This window comes from Dendrobates tinctorius, unplaced genomic scaffold, assembly GCF_039654945.1.
Source record: "Dendrobates tinctorius isolate UK_male_01 unplaced genomic scaffold, ASM3965494v1 ptg000290l, whole genome shotgun sequence".
Lineage (NCBI taxonomy): Eukaryota > Metazoa > Chordata > Amphibia > Anura > Dendrobatidae > Dendrobates > Dendrobates tinctorius.
Window position 1 is genome coordinate 2,217,501 of NW_027361957.1, and position 12,600 is coordinate 2,230,100.

The window sequence follows — 12,600 nt, forward strand, 5'->3', positions numbered from 1 at the left end:
CTGCCTCCCCTCCTGTGACGGCACCGCGCTCCTTCCTTAGGGCGCGCACGCGCACCAGCGTCCCCTCTTCCGCCTACAGGGGGTGGCGCCGGGGGCGGCACGTACCGCCCGCTTCCGGACCCTAGGGTATTTCTGGCGCGCTCTCTATTGAGAGGACGCCTGAGTGTTGCTGTGTGCTCCCCGCGCTGCGCTTTGGCCCCTTTCCGGTTCATATAGTGCCGCCTGTGTCCTGTCTGTCTTCCCCGTGGCTTCCAGCCCCCGGCTCTGCTTCCTTGTTCCCAGTGTTCTCTCACCCTGCATGACCGCCCTGTTCTCCCTCCTGGTACCCCCTTGTGTGCTTCCTCCCAGTCCTCTCCCCTCTAGTACCTGCTCCCTGTCTGTCTACCCATCCTGTAGTAGTGTTAAGGTCCTCTACCTCTCAGTCTAGTACTCCTGCCTACGGGCGCCTCTTGTCCTTGAGCCGCCCCTCCTGGTACCGGCTGTCGCGGTTCTGTCCTCGGTAGTCTTGCCCCAAACGATCCCTGTATAGGGGTCGGTCTTCACCTGGAGAGCTCAACCCCCGGGGCTCCAGATCCGCGACCCAGAGGGTCCACTCTTGGACGTCCGTTTTCGAAAAATGTCTCAAATAATAACATCATACTTGCATTGACATAACCGCATGAGCCTTTCTGATTTCTTTTGGATAGACTTTTTGATCTGTCACTTTATTTAATTTATAAGTCTTTCTACTTGGCTCCTCCTATTTACACTGTATCTGTGGTATATAAGAGAAAAGAGGCGATCAAAAAAGTCCAAAACCACATATTTAGAAAAATATGAAATAAAATTTGATTAGAATTTGACAGGAAAATAGGAAAACAATGGGATGTGAGTCAAATGACCACAAAAGCACATGGGCCAAAAATGGGGCACACAAAAGGTTAAAAAGACCAGAGGGATAGAGGTAGTTTTAACTCCCTCACATCCGGCGGCTCTCGGCATCTATACATTGCCCAGGTGATTAGTCACATGCTTGTGACGTCACTGGACACGTGATGCCGATGCTGCCTGTTGCTATGGTTGCCGTGGCACCGCGCGCGTCATCAGGGGCGGACGAGGCGCTCATTGTGACTCACTCTAGAGAGGAGTGTACATTGCAATGCTCTGTCCCAGTCGTCATGGCGATGCGCGCGTCATTAGGGGCGGACGCGACGCAGGCTATGACTCATCACTGGGAGGAGTGATTATCGTCACGCTCTGTTAATATAATTATAGGACCTTGCACTTTATTTATTAAGCTGAGCTTCATTAGATACTAACTCCTTATCTCCTCTCTCTTTTTTCGGTCTTTTACAATTGGCCGATTGCAGTATTTGATATTATTTAAAAATAAGGTGTGCTAGTTGAGCTTTATGTTATGTGTTGCCATGGTGTCAAGCACCATCTTTCTGGGAGGAACTTAAGAGATATAGACACCATTGCTTGTATTTGCCACATGTTTTTGATCCACAGTCCCATTGGTGGACCTTCCTTTTAAATACCCTGTATCCTATGACCCCTTGATAAAGGCAATCTTGCCGAAACATGCATTGGGGGGGCATGTCAGGGTGGACCTCCACTCTATACCCGGACAGGTAATGACTTTCACTCTTTAGCTAACCTTTTGACTATTATATTTTTGTATATCCTGTCTGGCTATATGATTTATATTAGGGATAAGTGCAATATACATTTGAACAACGCCGCTATAGTTAGGTTAAAACTACCTCTGTCCCTCTGGTCTTTTATACCCTTTGTGTGCCGCATTTTTTTCCCATGTGCTTGTGTGGTCATTTGACTCACATCCCATTGCTTTCCTGTTTTCCTGTTAAATTCTAATAAAATTGTATTTCATATTTTTCTAAATATGTGATTTTGGACTTATTTGATCACCTGTCTTCTCTTATATTTCTAATGTTTTTTGCGTTTGTCCTCTCATGTCCTTATGCAAACCCATTATATATGACCACATTTCAATGTATGCTACATTACTAATTTGTTACAATTGTTCTAATGGGTTTTGTTTCCATGAAATGGTTATGACTGTACAGTACCTGTGGTGTTGTACTTGATTTTTCATGTTGCACCTGATTATTTGTTTTAAATAGCTCTGTCATTGATATTTTTTTAATTGTCATGTTTATGTGCCATTTCTGTATTAAGTCAAATAAAACAATCTTTTATACTTTTTTGTACTCTTTTGGTTAATTGTTTTACTCCACTGCATGTATACATATATGATGTTTTCTGTCCTAAAGATTTTGTGTTATAGTAATTTGTTATTTCTATATTAGCTCTCCGACAGAGCACACCAACCTCCAGCCTATAGCAGTTTAAGGCTGTGTGCTCATGTTGCGTTTTTTAAGCATTTCCACAGCGTTTGTGCCAGCTCGGACGCTGCAGAAACGCTTAAAAGAAGCTTCAAATTAATTTGCATGCATTTTTGGCTTTTTGTGCCAATGCATACGTTTACACTCAGGAATCGCTTAGTGGCTAAAAACGCAGCATGCTCATTAATTTCCGCATTGCTGAGCGTTTTTAGCCTTCCCCAATGTTCCCAGAAAACGCGCATCAAAAACGAGCATCTTTTGTGCAAAAAACGCGCAAGAAACGCGCGGAAAAAAACGTGCGTTTTCTGGGAAGGGGATGAGTTTCCTGAGGGTTTAAAAACGATAACGTGGGCACATAGCCTTAATTGCAGCAGGATACTACCTACCCATAAATTTAGGCTTTAGCTTTGGAGAGGTGTTCATACTAGATGGGTTCCCAGCAAAACCGGAGATGGCCTTGTCATTGGCTGCTGGGCATGCATGAATTGGACAAATCACTGTGTTATGAAGGTTTTGTCCCTCAGACAATTTTGCGTTTTTCTGATAGATTTTTTCATGCTGATTTCAGAAATTACTTCAGATTTTTCCTATCTCGTAAAGTTTTTGAGAAGTGATGCAAAACATTATAATATTCTTTTATAATTCTAAAAACGCATATATGAACTTTTTCTGAAATAGTATGTTCTGAATTTTCCACAGAAATACTGTAGCATAAATCACTGATCTACACATATGCAAGCACTTATTATGCAAATTTTGCGCAAGCGCAGTGAATCATTTCGCTGACCGTGTACGGAGCAAACCATATCTCCTGGGCAGGGGAGGAATCAAAAGACAATACTGACATACTTAGAGCTTGGCTGAATGGATCATGACCTTCAATGATGTTCACTGTCTCATATAACAGATTGCTACTTCTGCCTTACAAATGTACAAGGATATTCAGCAAAGAACAATAAATCAATAGAATATCCTAGCAATGTCAGTGGAAAATAAAACTGCTGCAGACCCAGACTTTGAGCCTTCTACATCTAATCCACATCTGTTCAGTCAAGCTGATCTGAGTGACTTGGTCAGAGATTTGAAATTATCAAAGAGTCAGGCAGAATTATTGGGATCAAGGCTACAAGAACAGAATCTCTTATTACCAGGAAAAGAGTTTCTGCTTTTCGCAGTAGTCAAGAAGACCTTAATCAATCTTTCAATCATGTCGACAGTTTAACCTTTTGCAACGACGTCTTGGGGTTGTTTGGTGCACTTGAATGTGAACTTGACCCAAAGGAATGGCGACTGTTCATTGACTCATCAGTTTTAAGTCTAAAGGCTGTTTTATTACACAACAGAAATATCTATCCATCTATATCTATTGGACATGCCATACACATGAAAGAAAAAAATGAGAAGATGGAGTTACTGATGACCCACATTAATTATAGAAATTATAACTGGAATATATGTGGTGATCAGTTGTGAATTCTCTTACTTCTGAGTCAGGGCTTAATCTGGTGGTTACTGTGGGTAGTGGAGCTGGTCAGATTAACAGAGGTCTGCCACCTGACGATGATGATTGGAAATCTGGGGTTAGTGATTGGGAGTATTTAAGTGAGCAGGCTTCCCTCAATTGTTGCTGGTGATTAGTTCTTCCTGTGCAACTTGAGGTCAGCTGTCTCCTGCCTGATCCTGCATTTTTCAGTTAACTTGTTCATTTGCTAATCCTTTGCTTCTGATCTGGTTTTGCCTCTTTCTGCTCTGCTATGCGGGTTCAGCATGCTCCCTGCTGGGGCTGTGCTGGACCCCGATCCATATGTTACAGCTTGTGTCAGTTTGTTCAGTCCCCTGTTATATTAGTCTCTTTTGATTGCTGCCAGTTTACACCAGAATGCTGATATAGTGGGGGAGAGGTCGTGAGACCTCAGTGTTTTTTGTGCATCAGACGTATTGGATTTTTTAGGGTTTTTGCGTGATTACAGACAGTGTCTTTCCTTTCCTATCCTATATAGACAGTTTGGGCCCCATCATTTGCTCAGTCTATTTTCTGCCTGTGTTTGTTCCTCATCTAGTCTCACCAACAATATATGTTTGGAGGCTATATATTTCTTTGGGGTTCTACTCCGGGGCAGTTTAGATTTCACCTTTCTTGCTTTAGGCCTAGTTAGTTCTCCGGCTGTGTTGAGGTGTCTAGGGCATCGTAGGTATGCTCCATGTCTACTGTTAGTTGTGTTGTTAGGATTAGGGGTCTGCAATTCACTAAGTGACCAACCTTTCTGGTTTCCTGGTGGCCTAACCTATTCTTGCCATCCTCCTCGGTGACCTGTTCCTAACAGTGATCTAAAAGTTGCTGCACTTCTTGGACTGCAGCTTGGATATTCCAAGTATTATTGTTTTATATGTGAGTGGGACAGTCGTGCATGAGAAATGCACTATTTCAGAAAGGTCTGGCCACTCCGTGAAAACCTGGTTGCTGGACAGAAGAATGTTAAACATAATCCTCTCATTGATCCCGCAAAGATATTTCTCCCTCCTTTGCATATTAAACTTGGGCTTATGAAGAATTTTGTCAAAGCAATGAACAAAGAATCGGAAGCCTTTTCTTACTTGCGACAGAAATTTCCAAGAATAAGTGATGCAAAGATTGAAGAAGGTATTTTTATTGGCCCACAGATCAGAGATATAATGAATGACAGTAGCTTTGATGGTCTTTTGCAAGGTGCTGAACAAGTGGCATGGAGAGCCTTTAAAGATGTGTCCTTCAAATTCCTTGGCAACAGCAGGGCACCGAACTTTGAACAACTCGTGGACAACATGCTCACAGCATATCATTTGATGAAATGCAATATGTCACTAAAAATGCATTGTCTACATTCTCACTTGGACTTTTTTCCAGCCAATCTTGGTGCCATTAGCGATGAACATGGTGAAAGATTTCACCAAGACATTGTGCTGATGGAGAAAAGGTACCAAGGAAAGTGGAGTACATCAATGCTGGCTAACTATTGCTGGAATCTTATTCGAGAAGCTTCTGACACAGACTATAAACGAAAGTCATCTGCAAAACACTTTTGAACAATTGTAGTGTCTAAACCCCTTACTTTGGGGTGGGCTCCGGCAGTGAGCCCACCTCAAAGCCACGACATGTCAGCTGATCCACCCATGCCTATTAAGTAGTTAAATGAAGCTATCAAACTCTGACAGCGGGCATTTAAATGCACTTCCCGATGCCGGTTGGGAAATATGAGCAGCGACAACCCCATCACGTGATCGGGGATCATCACTGCGTTACCATCACAACCAGAGGACTCCTCGAGACCTCTATGGTTGTTGATGGCAGATTGCTATGAGCGCCACCCTGTGGTCAGTGCTCATAGCAAGCCTGTAATTCTGCTGCATAGAGGTGATCTGGGAATCATCTCTATGTCGCAGTGGCGATCGCATTATGGTAGCTTCTAGCCTCCTATGGCGGCTATAGAAGCATGCCAAAAGTTAAAAAAGTGCTTAAAAATATAAAAAAATAAAAAACATTAAAGTTCAAATCACCCCCTTTTCGCCCCAATAAAAAAAAACAATAAAAAAACAAACTTACACATGTTTGGTATTGCCGCATTCAGAATCGCCAGCTCTATCAATAAAAAAAGAATTAACCTGATCGCTAAAATGCGTAGCGATAAAATAATCAAAATGCCAGAATTATATTTTTTTTGGTCACTGCGGTATTGCATCAAAATGCAATAAAGGGCAATCATAAGAACGTATCTATACAAAAGTGGTATCATTAAAAATGTCATATTACCATGCAAAAAATAGTCCCACACCCAAAACGAGATCACAAAAAATGAAAACGCTACGGGTCTCCGAAAATTAAGCAATTTTTTTTAGCAAATTTTGGAATTTTTTTCACCACTTATATTAAAAGAGAAACTAGACATGTTTGGTGTCTATGAACTCGAAATGACCTGGAGAGTCATAGTGGCAGGTCAGTTTTAGCATTTAATGAACCTAGCAAAAAAGCCAAACAAAAAACAAGTGTCGGATTGCTCATTTTTTGCAATTTCACGGCACTTGGAATTTTTTCCAATTTTTGAGTACACGACATGGTAAATCCAATGTTGTAGTTCAGAAATACAACTCATCCCACAAAAAACAAGCCCTCACATGGCCATATTGACGGAAAAATAAAAAAGTTATGGCTCTGGAAGAAAGGGAGAGAAAAACGAAAAAGAGAAATTGAAAAAAGGTCCGGTCATGAAGGGATTAAAAACCTTACAAGATACAGACTTTTGAAGCACATATTCATGTTCAGTATACCAAAATCTATAAGATACAATAAAATTTTCTCAGGGGACAAGAACTTCCCTGAAAATTGTTGCGCAGTGTTATGTGCCAAACATTCTCATTTTTTTCTTTTTATCTATAACAGTAATGTTTTTCATATTTCATATATTTCATATGTATGAGGTTTAGCACTGCAGAGTGCAACTTTATTTATTTGTAATGTATAGAGTGGGCTACTCTTAGTTCACATCTCAAAACTATGAGACATAGAGTCAAAAAAGTCTGTCTATAGTAAATATAAATATATTTTATTGTTGTATATTGCAACAACACTTAATAAAATATTTTTCTCCAAGTAGTATACAGCAATGAGGCAGATTGTGAAAAAGGCTCAGGCAAAGTGGGTCTTAAGAGTCAGCACACAATGCTATAGTATAAGGATTGGGGAAATCATGTTATTGAAGAAATTGTGTCCAGATAAATTATTGTGTTACTATGCCTTTAAAATATAAAAAATCTAAAGTAGCTGGTTCAGGACTGATTCTAAACCATATGGATCCAGGTGGGACTCAAGACTCCCAGCTCCAAAGCGCGTTTCACGTGGGCTTCCGCTGAGAAACATATTTTACTAAGTGTTGTTGTACTATGTAGCAATAAAATATATTTCTATTTACTGTAGACATATTTTTTGACATTATGGCTCACAGTTTTGATTTGTATCTACAGGAGTGTTTCTGTCACCTGTGGGTACGCAGGCCATGCGGGTATATGCGGATGCGTCCGCATGCATCGTTTTGACGTGCCCACAGACCGCAAAAAAATGCAACATGTTGCCTTTGACGCAGCGTCAAAACAACGCATGCGGACGCATCCATATACACCCACATGGCCTGCATACCAAATGTTAAAGATAGGCAAGCAGGACGCATGCAGACGTAGGTGGAGCTGAAGGAAGAGATGCAGCAGTGGGCAGGGCTTAAAGGAGGAAGTACACAGCCCTCCACAGCTCTGGCCAATGCAAGTGTGAAACCAGCCTAAACCTTCTTTCCTCCAGACGTAGAGGATGCCCCCTTGTCCCTGTCACAGGTCTAAGAGTAAAAAGATCATTAGAAAGGTCTTTGTATTGTCCCCTCATATATTTATACATTGTATAAGATCCCCCTAAGCTTTCATTTTTCCAAACTAAATAACCCCAAGTGTAATAACCTGTCTTGGTATTGCAGACCCCCCAGTACTCTAATAACCTTGGTCGCTCTTCTCTGCACCTGCTCTAGTTCAGCTATGTCTTTCTTATACACCGTAGACCAGAACTGTATGCAGTATTCTAAGTGTGGTCGCACTAGTGACTTATATAGCGGTAAAATTATGTTCTCATGAGCATCTATGCCTCTTTTAATGCATCCCATTATTTTATTTGCCTTTGCAGCAGCTGCCTGACACTGGCCACTAAATGTGAGTTTATCGTCCATCCATACACCCAGGTCTTTTTCAGTGACAGTTTTGCCCAGTGTTTTACAATTAAGCACATAATTATACATCTTATTTCTTCTGCCCAAGTGCATGACTTTAAATTTATCGCCATTAAAGCGCATTTGCCATTTATCAGCACAAGCTTCTAGTTTGCATAAATCTTCCTGTAATATTAAATTGTCCTCCTCTGTATTGATTACCCTGCAGAGTTTAGTGTCATCTGGAAATATTGAAATTCTACTCTCTATGCCCCTTACAAGGTCATGAATAAATATATTAAAAAGAAGCGGACCAAAACACCGACCCCTGTGGTACCCCACAGTCCGAGTGTGCTCCATTAATAACCACCCTTTGTTTCCTACCCCTGAGCCAGTTCTTAACCCACTTACACATATTTTCCCTATCCTCATTGTTCTCAATTTATGTATCAATCTTTTGTGTGGCACCATATCAAAAGCTTTTGAAAAGTCCATATACACCATGTCCACTGCTTTCCCTTGGTCCAGTCCAGACAATACTTCTTTATAGAAACTTATCAGATTAGTCTGACAGGAACGGTCCCTTGTAAACCCATGTTGATATTGGGTCATGAGGTTATTCTTCTTCAGATACTTCAGTATAGCATCAACAATCATTTGGGCTAATATTTGGGTGCAGGGAAGGCACCAGGCCCCACTTTTTAGTCAAAATAAGCTCTAAGCCATTTCCGTAACATCAGGTTTAATAAACCTCTTTCTTTAATCCTTTTTATTTTATGTAGTTCTACAAATTGTAATGTTTTGTTTTCATTTTTTGTGCCATCTTTGTAGATTTTTTAGAAATACTGCCATACCTTTCTTGTTTATATAAATAACATTTTATGGCTCTCTTCCCCTTGCTCTGCAAACTACATGCATGATGTCATGCACTACCTGTAACAGGTGTCAAATAGGGATGAGCGACTTTGCCTTTTTTAGGGTCGAGTCAGGTTTCATGAAACCCGACTTTCTCAAAAGTCGAGTCGAACTAAATCAGCCGACTGTCGGGAAAAGTCGGAGGTCCAACTGAAATACGAAACCCAATGCAAGTCAATGGGGAATAAAAGTCGGCAGTGAGTGGAGTACAGTAAACACACCTACATGCCGGACCACTTTTTAAAGTGCGCGTGCCTGGAAGATTTTTGCTGGCATGAATTTTAACCCTTGAGGCGGCGAAATCTCTCTCTCTCTCTCTCCCCGGACACTGCACACGTCATCTCATTGCCCACAGTGTACGTCCTTGCTCACTGGATGAATAAAGTCACGTGCAGACATTCTGGGAAAACCGACTTTGGCGCTCTGGTCGACGACCGCATAGCCGACTTCACGATGGTGATAAAAAAAACAATTTTCTGAATTGCTGGTTTTTGTGCATTCTGCCTCACAAAGAGTAGAAAGCGATCAAAAAACTTTGTGGGACCAGAATTGGTAACTCGACCAACAAAAAACAAGCCCTCATATGACTCTGTCAGCAGAAATATGGAAAAATTATAGCTCTCAAATATGTTACTTCAAAAACTTTTTTTGAAAGATAGAGTCTTTTAGTGTGACAGTAGCCAAACATAAAAAAGATGTAAATTTGGTATCACTGTATTCGCAATGACCTGTAGAATAAAGTCATCTAATCGCTTACGCCCTTTGAGAGTAAAAAATAAATACTACGACTATGTGGCTCATGTCAGGTGAAGAATTCAAATTTACTAGGTTTGACAAATTTCTTTTTCATGAATTGAAATAAGTTTAGTTATGACCTCTAAATCCTGTGTCTATTTATCATAGGCATTACGTAAAATGGTAAACATAAAGTGGGTCTGTCAGTAGTTATATTCCTACCATGGACTTAGCACAGATCATTACATTTATCAGATACCACAGGTTGCTCTGACCTTCACCCTTTAACCCTAGGAAAGTGATCTAGACCTACACAGGACCCTCTGGGTTGGCCAGCTGCTGTTTGATGGTGCTGGCTGATAAAAAGTTCAGTAACTGGATAAAACCAGGGAGCACATATAGGTAGAAGATCGTAAGACAGGTCAATAAGTAAGAAAAGGTCAAAATCAGGAATATCCACTGGGATTGCAAGCAGGTCACATAGGAGTTAACTTAAGCTAGTCAAATTATAACTTCTAGTGGACAGCAGGATTTCAGGAGCTTAAATTGTTGGCAGCCAAACCCTGTCCAATAGCATAGAGCAAGCACAAAAGTTAATTGTCAAACTCCTAGCCTAGATGGAACTACAAGTACTAGAGGACACAGAATTAGAGTTGTTGACCTGTGTTGCCAGCATTGAGAGCATGCTACTGCCAGTTGACAGAAGCAGAAAAAGGAAGGGTAAAGGACCAATACAGATGTCACAGTATGCTTTTTATATTATATAAAACAGTATAAGGCAGCAGTAGCACTGTACACAATGAAGAGGCAGTGACCCACAAAATTCAAATACAAAAGTCTCTTTAATGTGTTATCTTCACACATAAAAGTCCAAACCATACAAGTGCATATAACTTCAGTGCATATAATTAGTATCCATTTCACCATTTGCAGAATACATATTATACGGCATCCTTCATTTTAGAGACACTAAACACACCAGTCTTCCTCTCACTAGTTCCCATGGGTGTCTATGTGCCGTATCCAAGACTCTATTCACACAGCATTACAAGTTGCAGGCACTACACATGCTAGTCCTCCTCTGACTAGTTCCCGTGGGTGTCTTGCACCGCTGCATCACAGTCTCTTTACTCACACAGCCGTACACAGTCCAGGATATCCTCCCGATCACAGCCGGGCACCATATCCACCTGCTTTGCAATGGATACACACGCCAGTCTTCTTTCGGGCACAGGACATCCACCTCTGGTTCACCTACAGGCACAGGACTGTCCACATCAAAGACCTGTCACTGTGGACGATTTGCATCTCTGTGTACGCGGTGAGTTGCCAGGTTTCTCTCTGTCCCTGACACACCTGAGACTCACTAAGCACTCAGTCCTCACAAACCCTTTCCTGCAGGGCTTTTATCACAGAAACCTGTGGCTTTCAGCCACATGGAAAACCTGGGTCTGGAATGGAATAGACTGCAACACTATGATCCTGCAATCTGTTTCAAACACAAGCAGAGAAGGTTTTCCCTACCTCTGTCTTGGACATCTTTGTGTTCAAGACTAACACTTACTTTTATTATCATTTTGCATTGCGGTCACAGCTACACCCATGACTGCCATGCACACCCATGGCCCTCATACACCTCTGTGCTTATCCGGTGGAGACTATACTGTGACTCTTACCTGTGATATCGGTCACTGCTTCCCCATTGCAATCCCAGCTACGCCTGTGACCGCAATGCATTCCCATAGCTTCAATATGACTCTGTGCGTTTCCGGGGGAGAGCACACAGTGCCCCCTAGCTGTAACAGGAGTCACTGCTTCACAACAGGCTGTATGAGAAATTACAGTTGTGAAAAAACGTACTGCTAAATAGAAAAAATGAAAATGTTTGCAGGATGAAATATATTAGTGTGGATCCGGATGTGTGATGAGAGCTTTGAGCTGTGTTACCTAATTCTCAGCTTATGTTAAGTGGTACTGAATATGAGAGTAGGATGGTGTTCAGAGGTGAGAAAGAGACTTCTGTATAGCTGTGAGGTATATGAATCAATCAGAGACAAGGGAATTTTTGGAGCAAAAATGAAATTACTGTTTTTTAAATAAGACTTTAACTAAGACTAAAAATGACATACAACATTATATAAGTAAAAATAAAGAAAGGATGACAGAGAACCAACATTCTCTGGTGACGTATGATAAATGTAAAGCAAAAAGTGCAAGTGTATAATACTACATTCTATCAAGAAGGGACAGGGAACTTCCAAATAACAGAGTACTGGTAAATGATGTGTATCAAGATATGGAATATATTTGTCAACAACGGACACCTAAGGGTGTGTGCACACGTTGCGGATTCTGCTATAGATACGCAGTGGATTTGACCCTGCGGATCCTCAGCAGTTTCTGCTGCGTTGTACAGTACCTTTATTTTCAATGGAAAATGAAAACTGCAGTGCACATGCTGCTGATTTATCCACGCGGATTTGTTGCGGTTTTAAATCCGCAGCATGTCACTTCTTTGTGCGGAATCAGCAGCGGTTTTACACCTGCTCCAATGTACAGGTGTCAAACCGCAGGGGAAACCAGCAGGCTAATCTGCAGATAAACCGCAGGTCTTTTGACCTGCTGATTTACCTGTGGATTTTGCAAATTCCGCAGCAGAATCCGCAACATGTGCACACACCCTAACACATGCATTAACTCTATCCCAGTGTAATGTTAAATGGCTGCAACAAATATTGCACCATTCCCTCTGATAGAAGATGGTTGTCACCAGGGGATGAAAACAACTCTACACGTGTTTTGCGTGTTGCACATTGAGCCTCCTCGTGGGGATAGCTGTGAGGTATGCTGAGGAAGTCAATGCAGCATAATGTGACAGAAGCAAT